Source organism: Hesperophylax consimilis, chromosome 14 (assembly GCF_061612785.1).
Source record: "Hesperophylax consimilis isolate HC1 chromosome 14, BYU_Hcon_1.0, whole genome shotgun sequence".
Taxonomy (NCBI): domain Eukaryota; kingdom Metazoa; phylum Arthropoda; class Insecta; order Trichoptera; family Limnephilidae; genus Hesperophylax; species Hesperophylax consimilis.
The window spans coordinates 30,232,049-30,255,036 of NC_142849.1; the positions used below are offsets into that span (position 1 = coordinate 30,232,049).

Sequence of the window (22,988 nt, forward strand, 5' to 3'; positions counted from 1 at the left end):
ATTGCTGATTTATCAAAATCTTGTTAAAAAAGGGATTGCCAGCCGTTTCATAATCCAATTTTAGTACGTTCCGAATATGTCGGAACACGTGTTAATACAAATGCGTTTGCCCTGTTGATTTATAATGACGAAATGCGAAAATATAATGATTTTTATGAACACGTGTTCCGACGTCAAGTTAGTACATTCCCTTTAAACTAATATTACTGATTAATTAAAATCTTGTTAGAAACGGTTTTGCGAGCCTATTCCTAGTCAAAATTTAGTACATTCCGAATATATCGGAATACGTGTTCAATGTGATGATTTTTATTATGCGATAATACATTACTTTTTCACTAAAAGTTGAACATGAAACCTATCAATTCATTCGTTTAGGGCCTGCAGTCCCGTTTTCAACAGGATTACGAATAATTTGAAGAGGTTTTTAATAAATTAGCAATATTTAATCAGGTAGTTTTTTTCCGTGTAAACGAAAAGGATACTGTATGAAGTAAACTTAAGACAAAGAGAGAACAAAACATACAAAAAATAAATGATAATTAACGTTAGTATTTTAAAAAATAATTAATATTATTACGATTATTACACACTACGAGTGTAAAATTATAATGTTATAATTAATAAAAAAAAAAATAAAAAAACGATACACAATGGAATGACAAACGTAATCATTTTCGGTTTAAAAAAAACGGTAACAAAATAAAATGTTTTTCAAATTATTTAATTTAGATAGTAATGTAGTGTAGGGGGTTATTTAAGAGATGACTTTTAGAATTTAATAACTTCAAATCCATTTTTTTCTTTTTGGAATTTAGTACACTTATTTATTGTACCATTAAAAACGAGTATAATTGAAACAATTAATTAATAGATAAATTTAAAACTTTAATTTTACGCCCCTGGGCAGGTTTCTAAAAACCTAAAATACCTTAGTGTTGCCGTAGTAATGAAAATTGTTAGTTTTTAAAATGTTTGCATTTCAATAAATTTTAAAAATAATTTGCTGAACTATAAATTATGAACTTTAGTTATTTGGTAAAATCTCTTCTTCCCTACTGTCATTTATCACTTTTAAAAACTCATTAAAAATATTTTTTTATGAACATAAAATGTACATTTTATTAAATGTAAACTAAATGAAAACTACACGTTTATTTGCGCTACTGACCATTTCGATTTACATGTGCGTTAAGTGTTTTCAGAATATTTGCCAGCGAAATAAGCGATGTGAATGTAACTTCGACTACCGTCTATCACCACCAGCGTCCAGAAGCTCAAGTGCCCCCTAGCGCCCCCCTAGCGCCCCCCTAGCGCCCACCTATCGTCTCCCCATCACCCGAGCGACCCCTAACACCCAACACCTCAGCGTTTCAGATGCCAACGCCTGAAAATGAAAGCTCTTACAAGGTAGGTACTCTTATATTATCCTCTATATCTATTACTTTACACATGCAAGTCTTTTTTAACTTTCTCTATGGTGTGTGATTATGGGTTGTCTATGTCTGTGTACTCCATAGAAATCTGACATGGTTTTTAATTACGTGGCGCTTAGCGGAAAGAGAGTGGAGTTTCTTTTAAGATTGCGATATTTTTTCTTTTTGATCTGTAATCTTTCACAACACTCATTTATTAATGATTTTTTACATGTGCTTTGTTTTCTACTGCATCTTTAATATGTATGTTATTTTAACAGGAACTGTTTAATGATAATAAATTGTTATTCTACAAATATTTTTCCAAAGTGTTTTAGATTTTTGAATATCTTTCCATAAAATTTTAGGTCTGATCTGAGCCACGTAGATACTATTGTATTGAATGTTTTAATATGATTATTGATTCCTTTACTGAATATGTGATTCTTTAACAGGTTTAGTATGGAGGCACAGTGCGTAACATAGTTAAGGCGGCACAAGACTGACAGCGGGAGCTTGCTCGAGGCTCACACTTTAATTAATTCCGACGAAATCGTAACGAAAGATATTTTTATTTAAGATTAATGAAAACAGTACCTTACAATTAAAATATTTTAGTTAAAACAGTTTTAAAAAAAATTATAAAACGTTTTTCGTCTATAAAATTAGCGGTAAGCACCCGATTTTATTTTTCTAGACGATGAATTAGTAACTTCTCAAGGGATTCCTCTAAAAACATCTGCTATTTTAGTAATAACTATCATCAGAAATAATTGTAATAAATCCTACGGAAAGATCACTTTTCTACGCCTGCTAGGGAAAATTCAACCGTAGGTCCGTCCATTACGCCGGGCCGCTTCCAAATATCTTTTTTACACGACTTCATCACCTACGTAGTTAAGATTCCCACTTTATTTTAGAGACTTGCTAGAATGATTTCAACCGTGGGTCTGTCCAAGACATTTGTGTGTATGGCTTCTATACTTAGGTCGTTAAGTTTTCGACTTAAGACGAGAAACTGATCAAGTTAATTCTACTTAGAAAATATTGTAGTTTATGCAATTTTATAGTAAAAGTGATATACTTAATTTTATGATTCGGCGATTTCCATCAATCGATTTAACGGATTATTAGGAAACATAAAAATGATATAAGTTTCTAAGAGAATATTTATATTATACACCAATCAGGTATTTGACTAAAATCGATTATTAAGAAAATGGGGAAAAACGGAAAAAAAATGTTTGACAGTTTTTTCTTTAATTTCAAAGTTTTGTTTTCTATTAGAAAACCAAAAAGTCGTATACTGAAGCAAGCTTCAGTGCAATATGTTCGTAACCTAGCAAGAATAAAGTGTTGGAAATTTATGGTTAAAATCGGAAAGATTTATCACATTCAGAGATACTATCTTTTGGATCGTACGTCGTCTAGACGCCTGTGGAATGTTACTCAGAATGGATCTAGCTAAAGCAAGTATTCCTTTCAAGTGATATTTTAATGTACAAATTTATAATAGATTTGAGGCCAAATTAGCCAACCAAACTGAATAATTTAAAAACAAAACCGGCTAAAGTTCGCTGGTGCTTGGGATCGTTGTGGCCAGGCCTCTCGCCACGCTCATTCTTGCAGAGACTGCCCCGTGATAGTGGGTTAAACTACCCTCGATACGTGGCTTTTATATTTTTATGTTTGGATCATACTCACACCTGTAAACAGTGTTTGCATTATTTATTATTTGACTTTAGATGCCAAAACATTAGGCGAACACATCTCTGATGTGTCCTTATTTTGAGTTACTATGAATGTAAGTATGCATATATTTCGTACTAACAATAATGCATGCAGGGATATTGAAGGGTATAGAATCGTTTTAAAAATAAATGAGTCCTGAAGTGTGCGGCTAAGGAGGTTAAACCACCAGTTTCCTCACAAAGCCTTTGGGAAAGGATGGGTCCACTCCAATGTGTAAATGTATCTTTTACGGGTGCGAGCTATTTTATTTATTTTTACTTTAAATTATGAAATAAAGGCAAAGACAGTGTTTCATTTTTAATTATTTTTGAGATATTTAAGATCAGGGTTGCGCAATTTTAATAGAAACGGGTGCAAATACCTTTTGTAGAGAAATTAACGACATAAATAGTAGGTAAAACAAAATTTAAAAACCCTTAACCGATGCGCAATGCGATGTTTGTTACTAAAACATATTGTGAGATTAATTATTGTTTTGTAAAGAACGAATTACCCACTTTTGTAACGAAACCTCATACGGAGAAAAATAGGTTATATATAAATACGGAGAAAGATAGGTTATTTTTTTATTATTGGTAATTTCGGTTAAAAGCTGGATTGCAGGCCTTACGAATGAATCAAAAAGGTTTCCTGATATCACTATGGTGGACCACGAGTTCATGGAAATCCGAATAAAATACATTTCGTCATAATATATTATCAAGACAAATCGCATTGAATCAGCACAATATGCATTTTCATCGCCTTGCATTTGCCTTTATAATTCAAAATATTCGGATTTTAATGAACACATGTTCCGACATCATGTTAATATATTCGTAATTTACTTAAAGTTTATCAGGAAACTTGTTAATTCATTCGTAAGCCTGAAATCCCGTTTTTAACAGGAATTTTCAATAATTGAAAGAGATTCTTAATAAATTACATTTTTCTCCATGCACAATTGAAAAAACTTACATCATTAAAACAATCCACACAGAATACGCCCATACATTATTTTATAACGTTTCAGTCTGGATACAAACAAAAGAAAAGATTTATTTCATAATTTAATAACACCAAATCGAATAAAACACGATTATGGTATGGCACAAGAGTCCCAACTGCTCCCAACCGTCTGGAGCCAGTAGACTATGGCATCCCCAATTGGGGTATGTTGTGAGGTTGAAGGTAGTGGGGAGGGAAAGTAAATGGGAAGGAGAAAGGTGAGGAGGTACCTGGCTATTTAGATCTGGTCACCAAACACGGCTAAAGCCATTTAAAGCAACGTTTCAATTCTGAATGGTGGTCTTACACCAGGGTGATACTGAGAGTATCTTACACTCTGGAACGTGCCGCAAATATACTATAACATAGTATAAAAATTATTATAATTACGTATTTCCTGTTTTTGTATTTACTACAGTACTTTATACTATTCTTTTATTTAATGATACAATCAATTCACAACAATACTAGGTATCTTAAAAATACGTGCTACACACCAAGAAGGTATAACTCCGATCGAAAATTTGAACCGAAATATTGTGACGTCATATGATTGCCTAACTATATCCACCAATGAAAAACTCTGAAAATCTATGGAATAAACTTTCAGAGTTTTTCATTGGTGTACAGTGCAATAAGTAGGCTTCGAATGAGATTTTTATTGTCTATATATTGGCATATCTGTGGTTTTTTAGGACCAATTTGTTTTATACAAAAACCCCTAAATTATTGATCTAGTGAGTGGTATATTTATGTTAAACACATCGGCACAAGTTTCGTGAACACCTCCACAGTCAGGTGTTCACAAAACACTAAAATATATAAATTATTTACGGTAATATTATTATCCTTACTTATTTAACACTTCATTATGTTATGCCCATTCCTATATATCTATTTAATTAAATATTATCAATCATCAAAGACAATGTTAGCAACTCTCAAACGAAAATTTGAAACAGAAAAATTATAAAATTATTCACCTGCAGCTAGAATTGATCATCTCATCCTTGCCGGGGCTTTGCTCTACCACTAAGCTAATCCGACACTATCCCCTTCTTCTTCTTCATTCTTCCAATACTAAATGCAACGTCATTAATTTAGTTAGAGAAGAATCTTGCAATCATACATCAATATAGTAGCCAATAAAAATAAGCGTTAAGAAAATGAAGATTATGTTGGTGGTTCTTAGTCGAAGTATAATACATTTGAAAATGACCGAAGGAAATAAGGTCCAATTAGCTCAGTGGTAAGGCTGAGATTTCAAGGGTTCAATTCCTAAATGCGACGGAATCTTTTCCCGATTTTTCTAATTCAAATTTGTGTTTGAGAGTCGCCAATATTGTCTTATTAAATATTACAATTTGAGTTTATTTATTACGCTATTTAAAAAGGAAGAAATATTGTTTATTGAATTTATATGATTGCACTCATTAAACAGTTAAATGAAAAATTTAAAAACTTTAAAATTTGTTTGGCACAACCCTGAATCATATTATCGCTGGATCATTTTCTCTAGAAGAACCTTTTATCTGATTATCACTGCATCATTTTCTCTTTAAAGAAATCCTGCAATGGATTCTAGCTTAAGTGTGCCCTTATTTGTGAAAAAGATTGTTCAGTTTCCGCTTTCTCCTTTCAGATTGAATTCCGGTCGTGTGAATGACACTACCCACGGTTTCATCCGTTCAATAATAAAATAGTAATTGTCCTTGCATAGGTACCTATATTTTCACAATGTAAAACATTAACCAGTCCATAGACAATGGCTGCAGAGCTGTTAAAACGTGCTCCCTATCCAAAGAAAACTAGAAAGCATAACATAATGAAAATAAATCACTTTGTATTCACCACTATTTAAGCAACATAAACGATATGTTTCGAAACCAATGGTTTCTTCGTCGGGATAAACGTAAATTGAAAATATAAAAATTAGAACACAAAAAAATAAGTTCTTCTAAATATGGCAATTAGAATAATACTTATTTGAATTTAATTTACATTTAATCAGTTTGTACATAAGTATTTATAGTAAAATAAAACCAATTATGGATTTCCTCCTTGTGACTTTAACTGAGACAGCATAATATGGAAAAGGTTATTTAAATTTGTGAGAAAGGAATATGAATTAAAAAAATTATACAAAACAAAATATATAAAACGAAAAATTTACAAAACAATACATTTATAGCCATGGAGAGAGGTTGTAGATATAAATCAAACCATAATAAAGATATAAACAATAGAGACATAAACATTATTCACAAACCATCAGAGATATATTATTTTATGGACGTCTTGTATTTGGTAAGTTTGCAACTGAAAATATCAACATTTGATAATACGCTATTGTAATTATCGCATAGTCTGTTCAGGCAAGAATTCTGCTTAGAGTTCGTTTTGCTTTGATCAACCCTGAACAGGGCACAAGAGCGTGTTGAACGCGCAGGTACATTGAATAGAATCTTGTTTTATGAACCTATTGCATCCAATCCTAGGAAACACTTCCTTGCAAATAGAGTAGTGGATGCATGGAACAAGCTTCCACAACATGTCATCAATTCTACTAGTATAAATCAATTTAAAGCTTGATTGGATTCTTATTTGGACAGGAGAACTGGTTAACTTATTTTGAAACTTAAAACAACTCAATTACCGTTAAATTATTGTGGAATCAAATACGATTGCATCAGCAGAATGCTGCCTGCTCATTGCATTATTATATTTAAAATAGATTTTCAAGAGTAACGACAATGTTAAAGGAATTAAATTGGCGAATAGTAAAACAGATGCTGACCTTGAAGGTGATGATATTTATTCATAAAATAATGAATAACATAAAGACATTCATAAGCCATTACATAAACAGTTTACTATACAAAAGAATGCAATATTATAATGCGCTACTGAAGACTATTAAGTCTGCACCAATTTGGCAGATGCAAGCTGGATTGTAGAAGCCATATTAATCAAATGAAAATTTAACAATGTATGTATATAGGATATAATATATTAGACATTTTTAAACTTATAAATAATGTGTTAAGGAAAGTACTTATTTTAACTAGCTATTACTGAAATTATTTTATTAATTATTGAAGACAATATTAGCGATTTCTAAACGAAAATCTGAAACAGCAAAATCAGAAAAGGATACGGTCACATCTAGGACAATAAATATTCATTCTAGACTTGCATAAAAAGTCAATAGATGTCGCACATTAAAAAACAATAATAATAAAATAGGTTTATCTAAAAAGACGCTGTCTAGATTGCACTTAGTTCGGGTTGAATCTTGCGATCATACATAAAGATAGTTGACAGTAAAAATGTGCGGTGAAAAAATGAAGACAATGTTGGTAGTTCTTATTCGAAGTATGATACAGTTAAAAGTGACCGAGGGGGATAGGGTCCCATTAGCTCAGTGGTAGAGCGGTGTCCCGGCAAGACAAGGGTCCTGGGTTCGAGTCCTAGATGTGACCGTATCCTTTTCTAATTTTTCTGTTTCAGATTTTCGTTTAGAAATCTCTAATATTGTCTTCAATAATTAAAATATTACAATTTGAGGTTTTACTCAATAAAGTTATTCCGAAAAATAAATATACATTATTTTTCATTAATAATAACCAATTAATCACTATTTGTCTATTATTATATTTGTTAATTACTTATATGTCTATTATTATATTTATTAATTACCTATCTCTCTATTATTACTTTTATTGATTACTTATTTTTTCTATTATTATATTTACTAACTTTCATTATACATTTATCCTGATGAAGAAACCATTGGAAACGAAACATGTCTATTATGTTGATTAAATAATGGTGTTTACCTACACAGAGTGATGTATTTTCACTAAATTAAAATGACGCCCAAAATGAATTTGCGATTATTGAAGAAATTTAACATAATTTATTTTTTATTTTTTGGAAGAAATTTATTGAGTAAACCCTCAAATTGCAATATTTAATTATTGAAGACTATATTGGCGATTTCTAAACTAAACTCTGAAATAGAAAAATCAGAAAAGACATCCTTTTCTGATTATTCTGTTCAATAATGTTATAATTTTTTTATACGAAAATGTTCTTTATTATCTAATTAAGGGCATGCAATTAGCAATTTATTAGTTAAAAAAATATCACTGGGTGATGTATCAGTTGATTATTGAACACTAACAGGCAAAAACGTGAAAATTGTATTGTGTCTAATGAGACCAAAATAAGCTTTTATGTCTATATCGGCAAAGCAATCTTAAGTGAAGTGCATAACGTCATTAATGTTTAAATGAAACATACATGAATAATATAATATGTGGCTCACAAAGGGGATTAAAACTATTTTTCATTCCAGATCACAATAAGGCCGGATGGAATAAAATAATTTTATGGGCTTTGAATGAAGAGCCAAAAATTTCATCTTTATTTTGTTCAATTTTGAACTTGCGATCTCGTGGCCCACGGCCAAGGTTATATTACAGAGTTTGTCTACAAAAGCTTGTTACACAAATACACCATAAAGAGTAAGAAAAGTGTCTCTAGCGGGGTGCATTTCTTTTTATGCAAGTCTAATGTTTCCGATATTGTTGAAATTTTGCACACTTTACCTTCAAAATAACAGAGAGATGACTTTATACAAGAGATTTCTAAAAACTACCCTAATCTCTCTATCCCACCCAAAGCAAAGCGTCGATACCTTATTATGAAATTTTGCACACTTTACGTTCAAAAGAAGAGGAAAATTATAAATTATTATAAGCAATAATTAGTCGCCTGAAATATCAATACAAATTTAAAAAAGTGTGATAGTCAAAATAAAATGTACTGCATCATCTAAATATTTATTAAATAGTAAAAAATTCTCCCGAGTAAATGCCGCCGAATAAATGCCGCCGATTTTTACACCGGAGATATTTTCAATTTGTATTGATATTTCTTTTAATAATTGGTTATCCTTATTTATTGCTTTTAATAATTTGTTTTCCTTTGTGCAATGCATAAAACCTTGTCTTATAAACATTAGTCTGTCTTTTAAAAATAATGATTTCGATAAATACGGTTTACAGTATGTAACTAGAGCTGGATCTGAGCCAAACGGTGCTAATAGACATTTCATTTTACAGTAAATATTTTCTCACATTTGCACGTTTCTTTGCAAAAAAGATCGATAGGTATATACTCGCAAACATAATTATGGAACCTTATGAAACGGTGCATGAGTATAATTAAATAGCTTGATTGGTGTGAGTTATATTTTCTCACGCTCTGCGGCTCAGCGTCTTTTTACGGGCATATTAAAATTATTGCATTTAGGCTTTGGGTGAGCAAACACCTAGGTAGTGATCACAGTAGCACCTTTTACACTTGCACTCCAATTGCGCCCGCATAGTGCCAGCCTTGCATGTAACGTGTTAGATGCAAAGCCTGTACCGGAAATTAATTTCGAAGTCAACGTCATGTTATGTCGGGAAAAAATAAAAAAAATAAAAATACCGAAGCTGTTCAAGTTAGTCTGGAGCTAGTATTTGCACTTCGTAGTGAGAGCTGTTATGCCGTATCCAACCAGAAGGTATTATTACCTAGTAGCGTGTATTATCATACCGTAGCGGTAGGTATTATTACTACGTAGGGGATTGTCGACTTGCGCAAACTCATCCACGTAACGTGTAAAGGGTAGAATTACATGGTATATTCGACGCGACAGGCGTCTGCTTTACATCGGGAACCTTCACAGGGTGGTTTCACGACTGGGCGCATATCGCTAGTACAATACGCTGGTGATTTATTCAGCCCTGCCAGACCGTATTAGCGGAAGTAAAATAATATATAATACGTATTTAGACACGGTGTTTATAAGATACCTATATATTTTGGTACAAGATGTAAAAATACTAAAGAATTTATTGAACCTATTTAAAAATTGGTAAAAAATACAATATTAACTACTTTCAAACAAAACATGTTAAACAGAAAAGACAGTAAAATATTCTGTTACATCTAGGAATTTAACCCGGGACCTCTTCTTGGTGCAAAATGCTCTGACCACTGAGCTAATTCGACCATATCAACTCAAGTCATTTCGAACTGTATTATACTTCGACTGAGAGTTACCATCATTATCTTAACGCTTTTTTCTATTGGCAGCTATATTTAAGATTCTACCAGAACTAAATTTAATCTAGATAGTGTCTTATATAAATACATCCATTTTTATTTTAATGTGCGACATCTATCGACTTTTTAGTGTTATTTAGTCTAGGTTTGAAATTTTTTCGTTTGAGAATCGTTAATATTGTTAGTTTTAAATCATTTAGTTATTCGAAAATTTACAAAATTTAAACTATTTCTAGCGATGCATTAACATCATTATTTTATAAATATTTTTTCTACAAATTGAGACTGCTGCATACTTCTCGCTGATCCGTTTTTATTGTAACGTCCGAAATTAAAATATTATCGAATTCACCATGTACATTTGATGGGAACTCACTGAACACCTTGCAAATTTAGAAATAATAAATTCACAACAAGAAGAGTGTACACGTGAAGAAGAATTATTTTGATAGTCGGGAGTTTTACAAATACTTACGTAAGTAGCTTACTTCATTCATGACTTACGCGACAGAACATTTATAATATTTGCTCGTGCATACATGATTTCCTGCAATTTCTGAACTTTTATATTTTGTACCTTAACTCAAGACTCTGTTTGCGGAAGTATTTTTTAATAGTACCCTTATTTACGTAATTTACATTACAAGGGGTTGAAAATAGTTTACAAATGGCTGAAGCGTATTATTCCCGCAGAGTTATTGGCAATTGTAAATTTGTGCCGTAAAATCATTACACCTAGCCCTGCATGAAATCGATTATGTCACTGCATGAGGGTGATAACAATTGATTGTTGATCGTTTTCATGATGAATGAATATCAAATTGATTTTCGATTTCGACTACCTATAAATAGTATAGAACAAAGTCGCTATACGCGTCTGTCTGTTTATGCGCTTAGTTCATCTAAACTACCCAACGGATTTTGATAGGGTTTTCACTGTCATTTAGAGAATTTCTTCCGGAAGTTTTGTATTTATAATACATGCATATTATATTTATAGAAAGTAGAGAAAATTCAATCGAAGCCGGGTACACGTCAGCTATCGTAGATAAAATTAAAAATGACGTTTATGGAAAGGGCGTTCCTTTTGTTGCAATTAGTTGTTATAATAGAGTGATTAATTCACTCCTTTTTTATGGCATTATTCATAGAATAAATAATGCATTAATATAATCCATCAACTTCACCAGTCAGTTGCTAGATTTGCAACATGTCTCCATCATGCCATAAGCAACAACTTCCGCTTACTGTGATATTTTCAAATATTGCCAGGATATTCATAACCCGGGAATGGGTCTTTCTTTAACAAAAATATATTATTTCAGGAATAACTGCTTCTTTAACTTTTTTGAAGGTTATACTCGTCAAATTAATATATCATTGAAGAAGAAGATAATACTAACAAATCTAAACGAAACAGAAAACAAGTCCAACAGAATTCAGGTCTAAACTAAAAACTTACCCTTTTAAGCTGTTAAATTAAATATACCATTCCTAAGAGAAAGTTCAGTTATATTCAATTTTCCAATTATGTCCTAAATCCTGTATCTAAATTTCGCTAATAGACAATTAGATAATGTTAATTAAGTGTTAATCTCAAGTGACCTACCAGGTAAGTGTTGTACTGTATATTATCTCCATAAATAGTTAAGTAATAACATAGATCACTGTAGAAATATATTATTAGTTTGTACAGTGACCTTGAGGTGATTTTGCACAAAAACGGCGCTATACAAGTCATCCAATTTTATGTCCGGGTTAAATCTTCCTCATAGGAAAAACTAAACCCTTCCACACACTTTTCCACAAATGATCATCTAGTCAATCAACATTATGCAAGTGCATTATATAAGCAAAATAAATACAAAGCAATACAAGAACAACACGTCAACTCACCAGAGATCAAATGGGAAAATAATTCACCGACTCCAGATATTTTCATATCAGAGGGTTAGGCTCGGTAGAACTTCTAACTGGACCTATACATCCTACTGATCCAACCTAAATCGGTAAGTTGTAATTTTAATTTACACCCATCAAAATGGTTTTTTTAACCATCTTTATTTAAAATTATTTCTTTACAGTTATTATCATTAAATACCATTATTATTAGTCGGGGACGCCCTAGGAAGACACGGCAAGATCAAGTGAATCAGATGCATGTATCGGGCCATGCCAAGAGCCAGAATAATAGAAGGGTATGAAGACGATTTATGAATATGAATGAGACTAGGAGTGTGTGCCAAGACCGAGTTATTTGGCGGTTCATCCTATCCGCCAACAATCGATAAAAACACAAAAATTAAAATCGTGTAAGAAATCATTATTTAGTGGCCCATATTTTGTAATTAAAACACAAATAAATAATGTCGCACATATATGTAATAGATATTTTTTGTACCTTTGGATTAAAAATATAATTTTTCATTTTGGTTGGGTATTTTGGACACAAATGCAAATTTAAGTTTTGTATAAAAAGAGCCACGCAGCCATAATTATACTATTTTGAAACCTTTACAAACTATGAATGGAGTTTCAGCAAGTGAATTTTTACGAGTGTATCGTTAATTAGGAGCCGACGAATATATAAGGTATCAAGAAAGGAAGATACGCCCGCCCGGCTGTAACTTGCAAAATATAAAAGTTTTAAGTATCCACGTTTTAAGTTGTCATAAAACAATCGGTAATATCGTACAGATTAACGCATCGCCGAACTTTATTGATTTTCATTGTTTTGTCAACACTTTTCCTATCAAATCACACAAATATAAATAAGGCCGGTCTATCTAAATTTAATTGCATAGGTGTATTAAAATTTAATCGCATTTATACACTGTTTTAAATTTCCTTCAAGGAGTTTAACCTCTTATTTTTTTAATCATTTTATTGGGCTTAATATAACTGAAATGTTATGAATTCAATGTGTTTAATTGTGTTTGAACAAACAGTTATTAAGGTAACTTGGAGTCGCAGACGTTGTATGCGAATCAGTTTGTGGTTTTATTGTCGACTGTAACCACTATTTCCCACAACTATTGGGGTAGCTGTGGTTAACAGTTAGAATCGGAAAAGAATTCTGACCTACCCTTGGTCTTTTCGATTGATGTTATGACCGACAATGTTAATCCGTAATAGATTCGAATTAGAAGAGACACGTTCACTGCACCGATTGTCTTAAAAGACTGTTACATTACTATTGTACAACAATTTACGAATAAATTGTTGTAATTTCACTAAATGTGGGTAAACCATACTGTCAGACAGGGACATATAATTGGGTGGAGGAATGCAAGAACGTACAATAACGTGAAATGCTCTTTTTAGGTTAGCTGCAAGAAATGAGATGCACCCTATAAGCTATATACCTTATATAACCTTTGTAATAACGTTTATCATAGAATCCCATCAATTATTTGTAAATCCGATCGCATTTACGTACAGTTTTCCATCCGTTTCCATCTATTTGTCCATCGGTTCCCCGATTTCACCGCTGATTGAAGTGGATATTATGCAGTCAGGCCATAGTGCGTCTCATGCAAGTGAATTAGACAATCGTCACCACCATCGCCGCCCAGCCGTGAGGTTCTGTACCTCCCACCACCCATCTACCCACCCTTACGGGCTCCCCCACCCCCTGCAGATTAGAAACGTGGCAAGTGGGCCCATCTCACACCCCCTCCCTCTGGAGACCTTATGTTGATGCTAATCATAATGTTTTGAAATAGAAATGGATGGGCACAAGCCAGTTATTTGCAATCATTAGACGTTTGTTAAAATAGATAATATTGTATATGAAATGAATTTAGAAAGAGTAACGGAAATGCGAGATCTTGGCATAATAATGGATGAGAAAATTGATTTAATGGCTCACATTCAACAAATTGTTAATAAAGGTATGAAAATAAAAGTATTAATTAAAAAAAACATTGAATCGTTATAAATCATTAAACTGTTGCGTATATCCTTAGTAAGACAAATACAACCAAATACGCCAAATACTCCATTACTTGTAGAAGGGCAACCAATGTAGATAATTCTGTTCGTAATGTAGAAAGAATCCAATAAAAGTCTATGCTTTTTAAATTTTAAACTTAACATCACTTTAGAGCACATAAATTACCTGTCGTTAAAAATTCCAGCTTTAAAAATAAACGACCTAACCTGTTTGTTAAAATTGTTAATCTCTAAATTCGATGGTTGTGAACACCTAAATTTATTAAATCTACACCTACCTATATGAGCAACTAGATAAACATAAACATTTTGTATATAAAGTTCCAACTGTAGTTTGCAATCCTCCAATGCAATGTTTACATTGTCTGCTAATAAATATCATTTAAATTATTGGATGTATTTGATAATAATTTATTCTTGGCCACACTACAAACTTTTGTGAATGTGCGAACTATTTCTACCTTTACTATTGTTGACAGCAATTTTAAACGTTTTTCATAAAATAAATAAATGATCGGTGGTAAATAATGGTTCACAGGTAAATAGCTAAGTGATCCCAGCTGGGCGTCGTGGCTTTTAATTCCTGCCATTATTGCAAAAACAACCATTCCCACTTATACTGGTTCCCACTTATAACTACGACGTTATAGTTCTAGTTGAAACATGGCTTGTAGCAAGTATAAATACGGCTGAATTCATAGATTCGCGTTACACGGTGTTCCGACGTGATAGGGACCGTACACTCACTGGTAAAATGGACGGAGGCGGTGTGTTGGTAGCAGTGCGCAAGGAGCTTGCATCTTCCCGGCTCGATGACTGGGAAAATGGTCAAATCGAACAAATCTTCATTTCTATTTCGGTAAGGTCTTTCAATCTCATCATATGTGCAGTATACATACCTCCTGCCTCACAACCTACGGTCTATGATACGTTCTCCGAAAACCTGGAATCTGTATATTCATCACAACCAAATAATACTTTTTGTGTACTAGGAGATATGAATCTACCAACTCTGACTTGGTCATTTTCCGAAGACAACAGTCAAGGTCTCGCCTCCTCAAATACGGCTGCATCGAAAACTTTGCTTCAAGCAATGTCATTGATGGACTTACTCCAATATAACTGTATACCAAACCATAATGAAAAATACTTAGACCTCGTATTCTACAGTCGCGAAACAAATGTTAAACGTAGCAACAACCCTCTCCTCTCAGAGGATAGACACCACCCAGCCCTTGAATTTGATATATCCTTCGTAATTCAACCAAAAATCAAAAACAAAATACAGCGTAGGCGCAATTTCAGGAAAGCTAATTATGCTCAGATTAATGAGGACATTAATTGTATTGATTGGTTATCTGAAATCGCAAATTTACCAGCCGAAAAAGCAGTAGATCGATTCTATTTAAAAAGAAACAGTGTAATTGATAAGCTTATTCCAGTATTGGCACGACGAAATGACAAATTCCCCATATGGTTTACTCCAGAACTTATTAGGTTATCAAGGAAAAAAGATAAAGTCTGGCTCAAATGGAAGACATATAAAGGTCTTTCTGACTATCGTGAATTTTCCTTCTTACGTGCTACATACAAAAAATTGACTTATGAAACCCGAAGGTTATTTTTTGACAACATCGAAAGTTCATTGCAAAATAATATCAAAAGCTTTTGGTCATACATATCCTCATTAAAATCGTCTGATGGATACCCTGCTGCAATGTCCTTCGAAGGGCGCAAATCTAACGATGCCCAGGAAATTTGTGATATGTTCTCTGAATTCTTTAAGTCAACATTTGAACCTTTCTCTATCAATGACCCAATTATTAACATTGACCAACTCGAGGAAGTTCAGGACTCTGGACTTGCGCACATTCACACAATTAAACTAACGGAAAAAGAAGTGCAATCGAGTTTAAAATCGATAGACATAAACAAGGGTGCGGGTCACGATGGAATACCGGCGTTTTTCCTTAGATCTGCTGCGTCGTCACTGTGTGTGCCGCTTACCATAATATTTAATAAATGCCTGAGTGATGGGGTTTTCCCTGATAGGTGGAAGTTGGCCTATATTATACCGGTCCACAAGGGTGACTCGCGTCAAAGAGTGGAAAACTATAGGCCAATATCCATTCTCTCGGCGATCCCTAAACTATTGGAAAGACTTGTCCATGACAATATATATCCCCAGCTTTGCCTTTTACAAACACGGGTTTGTAAAAGGCAAATCTACCACGAGTAATTTACTTATTTACTCAAATTTCTTATTTACTAGCATGGAGGCCACCAGGTAGATGCAATATATTGCGATTTCAAAAAAGCTTTCGACAAGGTTGACCACCTTATTCTTATTAAAAAAATTATGTACAACGGAATTAGAGGAAATTTATTACGTTGGTTTATCTCATATTTAACAAAAAGACAACAAGCCGTATCATTACGAGGACAGACTTCTACATGGGAACCAGTTACTTCTGGCGTGCCACAGGGGTCAATCCTGGGTCCGCTGTTGTTTATTCTTTTTATTAACACTGTTACTAAATGTTTCATGCATTGTTTATATCTTTTGTACGCTGACGACATAAAAATATTTGCCATTGTTCGAAATTTAAACGATTGTCTTCTCATACAAAGCGACTTAGTAAGGTTCGAAACGTTTTGCAATGAAAACAAAATTTACCTAAGTTACAATAAATGTAAACAAATAAGTTTTACTAAAAATCACAACGCTATCAAACACAATTATTGTATTGGTAATTATTTACTCGAGCGCGTTTACTGTATAAGAGATCTAGGCGTACTTTTTGATTCCAAACTCCACTTCGATGCGCACATAGATAATATTGTGAATAAAGCTTACAGCATGCTAGGATTTGTCATCAGAAACAGCCGTGAATTTCGAAAACCTGAAACATATCTTCTTCTTTACCACACTCTGGTCCGTTCTCAACTTGAATACTGCACCTCCATATGGAATCCACTTTACGATATCTATAAAGAAAATATTGAAAATATTCAAAAGAAATTTCTGCGATGCCTCAATTACAGAATGAGCGCACCCAAACGTGGGTACATAAATATGCTCTCGAGTTATAACGTCTCCACTCTATCTAACCGGCGAACATACCTTGATCTCATGACTCTGTATAAAATCTGTAACAACGTTATTGACTGTCCCGACTTACTGAAATTGATAAACTTCAAAGTACCACCCAGATTAACAAGGCTTAACGACTTATTCCACATTAGCAGGACGCGTACAAATGCTGGTGTCAGGGATCCAATCAGAAGAATGTGCGAATCACTTAATCAGAATCAAAACCTCAAGGACTCTGACTTATTTTTTGATACACGCACTACTTTTAGTAGAAAAATGAAGACTGTTTTCCTACAAAGTTCAAAGTAAACAACTTAGACATACTTCGTTTAAATATATTTATATATTTTTTACTTTCTGTTTAACATTGTTTATCTATTTATATATATATTTTTTTTTGTTTTACCCTCTAAATTTTTTCAAAAATAATTTGTAAATTCTTAAAAGGATATTGCGCATTTCTTTCATATCTCTATTTGTAAAATAATATTATTATGTATATATTTTTCCCCTATTTATAAGTGAAAATATTTGTAAATGTTTTCTGCTGTTTAAGTTAATTCGTGAGAAATAGTTTGGATGCAGGTGAATTCTCTAGTTGATGTTTCATATATATTTTTGTCAATTGATATCTGTATCTGTTTTTTCTCCTAAATAAAAAAAAAATAAAAAAAATAAAAAAAATAAAAAAAAAAATAAAAAAAGTATAGTGGGAATGGTGGAAGTATAATGTCAGGTTGCATATCTAGAAAGGAAACATATTTTATTATTACATTCTTCTGTTTTTCGAGTTTTCTGCATTCCTTGGACGTTGGTTTCTCTTGTCCAGAGCTTTGCCAATTCTTGGGGCACTCACCCGAAATCTTTAATTTCTATCTCGCAAGGAACCATGGTGCAATGCTGGGAAACCATGCTGTAAATACAGCATGATAAGGAAGAGATCTTCCTTTTGTGCTTTCTACCCATTATAAAATATGTTTTGTAATAGGTATATTATGAAAACCAAACTTTCGCCCCACTGGTATTAACGCCTTTGTATTATGTTATTGTGACAGCGTGCATAAAACATTCATCTTCAAATAATGAGGATTTTTTCAATACAAGATGAAGAATCCAACAGAAAAAAAACTTTGAACGACATCATTCATCTTTTTTGCACGCTCTAAAACCCCCCTATCACCGCCCACTAAACCACCATGTTTACGTGTCACTTCGGAGGCTATGCACGTACACTCCCTCGCACCGCCACAGCAGAAACCCCCATACGGCCTTCCAACCCCCCCTGCGTAGCCAACTCTCCAATGCAACTAATCAAATGCCACAACACGAGATCGGCGCATATTTCTAGTAGAAGTACTATTATTGTTATTGGAACAGGTAAGATGAATAATTTAAAAAACGATCACGTAAAAGATCCGGGCAATCAAAGAGCAAAATAACACGCTTCTGATTAAATTGAAATTACTATTTTTATTTATTAATATTAAGTTAGCTCAAAGCGTCGTTTGTTTTTATAATTTCAGGATCAGATACATATTAAAATGAAAATTTTTTGGCGAACATAATGTATTTTTAATTTAAACATTAAATCAGAAAATTCTATGTAGACATACTTTCTTAATTCCTTTTAAAATCAAATCGTATTTTTTACCTCAGTAATTTCGTTCGTGATTTTGTTGTAAAGTTGGACAACCTGATCCATAAGAGATTTCTGTGTGCTTAACTTCTTTCTTGTTGGCAATCTAATTTGCTTTTCATTTATCGTCCCGTGTCTGCGTATCTCGTAAGTGTAAATTATTTTTCTTTTCAGTTCCGTAGACACCATCCTTATGTTAATTTTATGTTTAAAAATAAATTCATTCAAATTTTACTCATATTATCATATCATATTCTAGGTTACTTTTGTGGAAAAGTCATCCTTCTTACGGGCACAAATGTAAGACTTGGGTTCGAACTTTGAAAACGGTTTTCTCGGGAAAATGGTGCTGAAACGAGTGAAATTTCGGAATCGTACTTAGGACGGGTTGTTTCGGACAAATTGAATAAGTCATCTAATTTCAACGTTCATTTTCGGGTTTGTGAAAGTCCTATTCAAGTTCTGTTATTATATCATTGTGGGCTAGTTGCTTGACAAAACTGAAATAAAAAGAGAACTTGAAAAAATCTTTCACTGAACTTGAAAATGAACGTTGAAATTTGATGAATTGTTCAAATTCTCCGAAACAAGAATTGCGTTTTGAAGTGGATTCAATATCAAAATCGTGGTTATGTGGCATTTGTGAAAAAATCATCAATCTTACGGGCAAAAATGTAAGACTTGTGTTGCAATTTATAAAGGCGTGAAGCCAAAAGGAGTGAAATCACGGATTCGTCCTAAGAATTGAGTTCTGAAGTGGATTCAATATATTAGGCTTATTTTTAAGCAACAGACAAATATCGCTTTGCGGTAAGTCTAAAGGATAAGTGAGATCCTTGAGACGCCATCGAGGATATCCACAAATACTGAAAGTGAGTGAGGTGATATTTTTAGTTTCATTTATATTTTAAATTACTCGTTGTTTGGTTCGTTTTGGGGAAAGAAAGGAGTGTATCTGGGTCTTGAAGGGACTCATGTTGTAGAAGTACCCATATTATTAGCGAAAAAAGAAAGTTAATTTATTTTGCTTTGTTGTTCCAATCGAATACGCACTATCGCAATTCGAATACCAATACCAATGTGTCAAAGTTGCTACAATTATGGGTATTGATCCAATTTTTTTCATGTTATTTCACGAAGGTAACTGCTTTAATGGAGGACTGAACGAAGTTGGCGTTAACAAAAAAATGTCCAAAGAAGCGAAGCTAGCAGTCCACAATGGAGTGCTGGTACCTACCCTGATGTACGGAAGTGCGGCATGGAACTGGCAGAGAAAGGTAGACTAAAGTAAGACAGATGAAAGTAGACTGAATGTTGTAGAAATGAGATCCCTGAGGCACATGTGTGGAAAAACCATGTATGATCGTGTAAGAAATGTGGAAATCTGCAAAGAGTGCAAGTCTGATGTAAGTTTGATGTAAAAGATCAAGAAAGGGACGCTTAGATGGTTTGCCCGAGGAAGAAATGGCACGACTAAGTGAATCAGATACTTGAGTCGGGCCATGTCAAGAGCCAGAATGATAGAAGAGTATGTATGAGACGATGTATGAATGTGAATGAGGCAAGGAGTGTGTGCCAAGATCGAGTTGTTTGGCGGTCCATCCTCTCTGCCTACTCCTGTGGGGAAACGGCGTGATGGTTAGTTAGTTTGTTATTTCACGAACCTTAAAAAAGGCCGATAGCGTAGATTAACATTTGAGCTACATTTTTGTATCAGATTTATATGAAGCTACAATGTTTCAATTGTTGCATTTTTATTTTTTTATTCAACTCCAAACAGGAGGTCCTGAGGAAAATAATTTCCCTTAGGGCCTATGTCTAGGTGTGTGTGAAGGTGGTGGGAGGGGAAACGGGATGGAGAAGAGATAACGATTTGATAATATCAGAAAAATTGGTATTGCTAATTTATTAAGAATCTCTTCAAATTATTGGTAGTCCGATTAAAAATGGAATTGCATGTAATCAATGAATCGACAGGTTACCTGATAAACTTTTAATAAATTACGAATATATTTTCACGAACCGTGTTTGTTAAAATCCGAGTATTTTTGTATTTCGTCATGATATGATGTCGGAACACGTGTTCCGACATCGAGATAATATTTTCGTACTTAACTAAAAGTTTATTAGGAAATCTGTTAATTCATTGGTTTTTAACCGGATTACCAATAATTTGAAGAGATTCTGAATTAATTAGCAATACTCATTTTTTTCCGTGTGCCGAGGACAATAATGAGATTTTCCGCAGGGAAAAGCGCTATCACGATGTGAAAATTCGAACAGATTCAATATTTTTATGGTTTTCCGTGTTGTTTCAGCACTTTTGACGGTATTTACCGAAAGCCGCAACCTCACCCCTACCTCCAGAAACCAGATTGCTTATCTCATGGGAATATTCAACAAGTTCCCCATACTGAATAGTTCGATTAACATTTATTACATTGGTAGATAAATAAAGACAGACTGAAAGCATTTACACGAATGCTACAAATTGTGTAAAACAAGACATCTAAAGCAGTGCTGAATTTATTTTTTACGTTAAATTATTATTTTAAAATATATCTATTGTTTCTGTTCTTAAAAATTTCGTAATGACAACGTTGGTTTAATCAATACAATACCTTGATTTAATAGGATACAATTATTTACAAAATCTCAGAGTTAGACACATCATAACGAAATAGAGTAAAGTCGATTTAGACGGAATCATAGGCTGGGTAGGATCCTATAAAAACAATCTAAACTCTCTAAAAGTTTCACAAAGAATCATCATAAAAGTAATACTAAAAAAATTCTGCCTTATCAACATAATCACTTTTTAATTGTTTTCCAATAGCAAATGTCAATGACGTATTTAAGCAATCTTCCATTTTAAAAATTTGCAAAGAATTCCAAGAATTTGACAAACTAATGAGAAATGGAAATCAATTTATCACACCTAATTTTAAAACAACACTAATGCAAAACCATTATATTTACCAAGCCATAAAAAATACAATAATCTCCCTTCCGAACTACGCTGTATTGTCAGCCAATCAGAACAAATAGATGAAATTAAAAAAAAAAAAAAATTTAAAATTAAATCGAAAAATCATAATTCTATACAAAAAGATTATTATAACATAAAACTTATGTAAGAATCGTGGCTCCCTTATCAGGCACAAGAACTCCTCTTTTCTGATAAGGTATACATAACCAATGATGATCTAAAATGTAATATTGTTTAATTTTTATGTAGAAATATTCCTTATATTATCCTTAGAGACACGCTGACAAAATCTCACATATAATACAGCTGCTATTTTAGAATTAAATATTGATATGAGGATTTTCTCCCATATTTTCAGTAAAAGCCAACAGTTAATTTAAATGTACTCCTAAAGAACTTTGATTTCATCATGGTTAAATATTTGTATATGACACTCAAAAACAAACTCATTATTTAATCTGGTTCGTATCAGACCGAAGATGCTTATAAAAGCAAGAGATATATATATATATATATCTCGAATGAAAATAAAGTAAACAACCCGCTTGTGTGAATACAACTACAACGTAACCGCCTTAGATTTTATTAGACATCCCATTCATTGCAACAGCTGGTTCATTACTTGGTCATTATGTGCTTAAAACATTGAAAATACTAACACTGGGTGAGCCCTGTGATATGTGAGATGCTGTCAACAATGAGGACTCAAAATCTCTGATAAGAATATTGGTTACATACCTGTATTTTTTTTATTCTATATTTTTTCCCGTAATTCGGTACACCAAATCGGTATCCTTCAGGCGTAACATTTTGTTTTTGAATAACACAGTAAGTTGTAGCTCAAATTTTAATATTTAATTACTGGAGACCATATAAGTGATTCCCAAACGAAAATTTGAAACAGAATAATCAAAGAAAATTTGGTCGCGTTGATTCCTATATGCGACTGAATGTCTGGTTTATTTGCATCATATTTTCGCTTGAGAGTCGCATTGTCTTGATTGAATCAGTTATATTTGATAATAAAGATATCACATAATT

General features: G+C 32.9%; 1 protein-coding gene across 3 annotated transcripts in view; it reads left to right on the forward strand.

Annotated features, from left to right (window-relative positions):
• The window catches only part of LOC149418188 (uncharacterized), a 262,111-nt gene that overhangs the window by 81,674 nt on the left and 157,449 nt on the right, over positions 1-22,988 (forward strand). The window contains exon 1 of one of the 3 annotated variants that reach the window (XM_089639739.1): positions 1,239-1,410. The exons of the other annotated variants lie outside the window; for them this stretch is intronic. The gene's annotated coding sequence lies outside the window, so the exon portion shown is untranslated. Of the gene's footprint in view, positions 1-1,238; positions 1,411-22,988 lie in introns of those variants that run through there. 3 annotated transcript variants of the gene reach the window in all.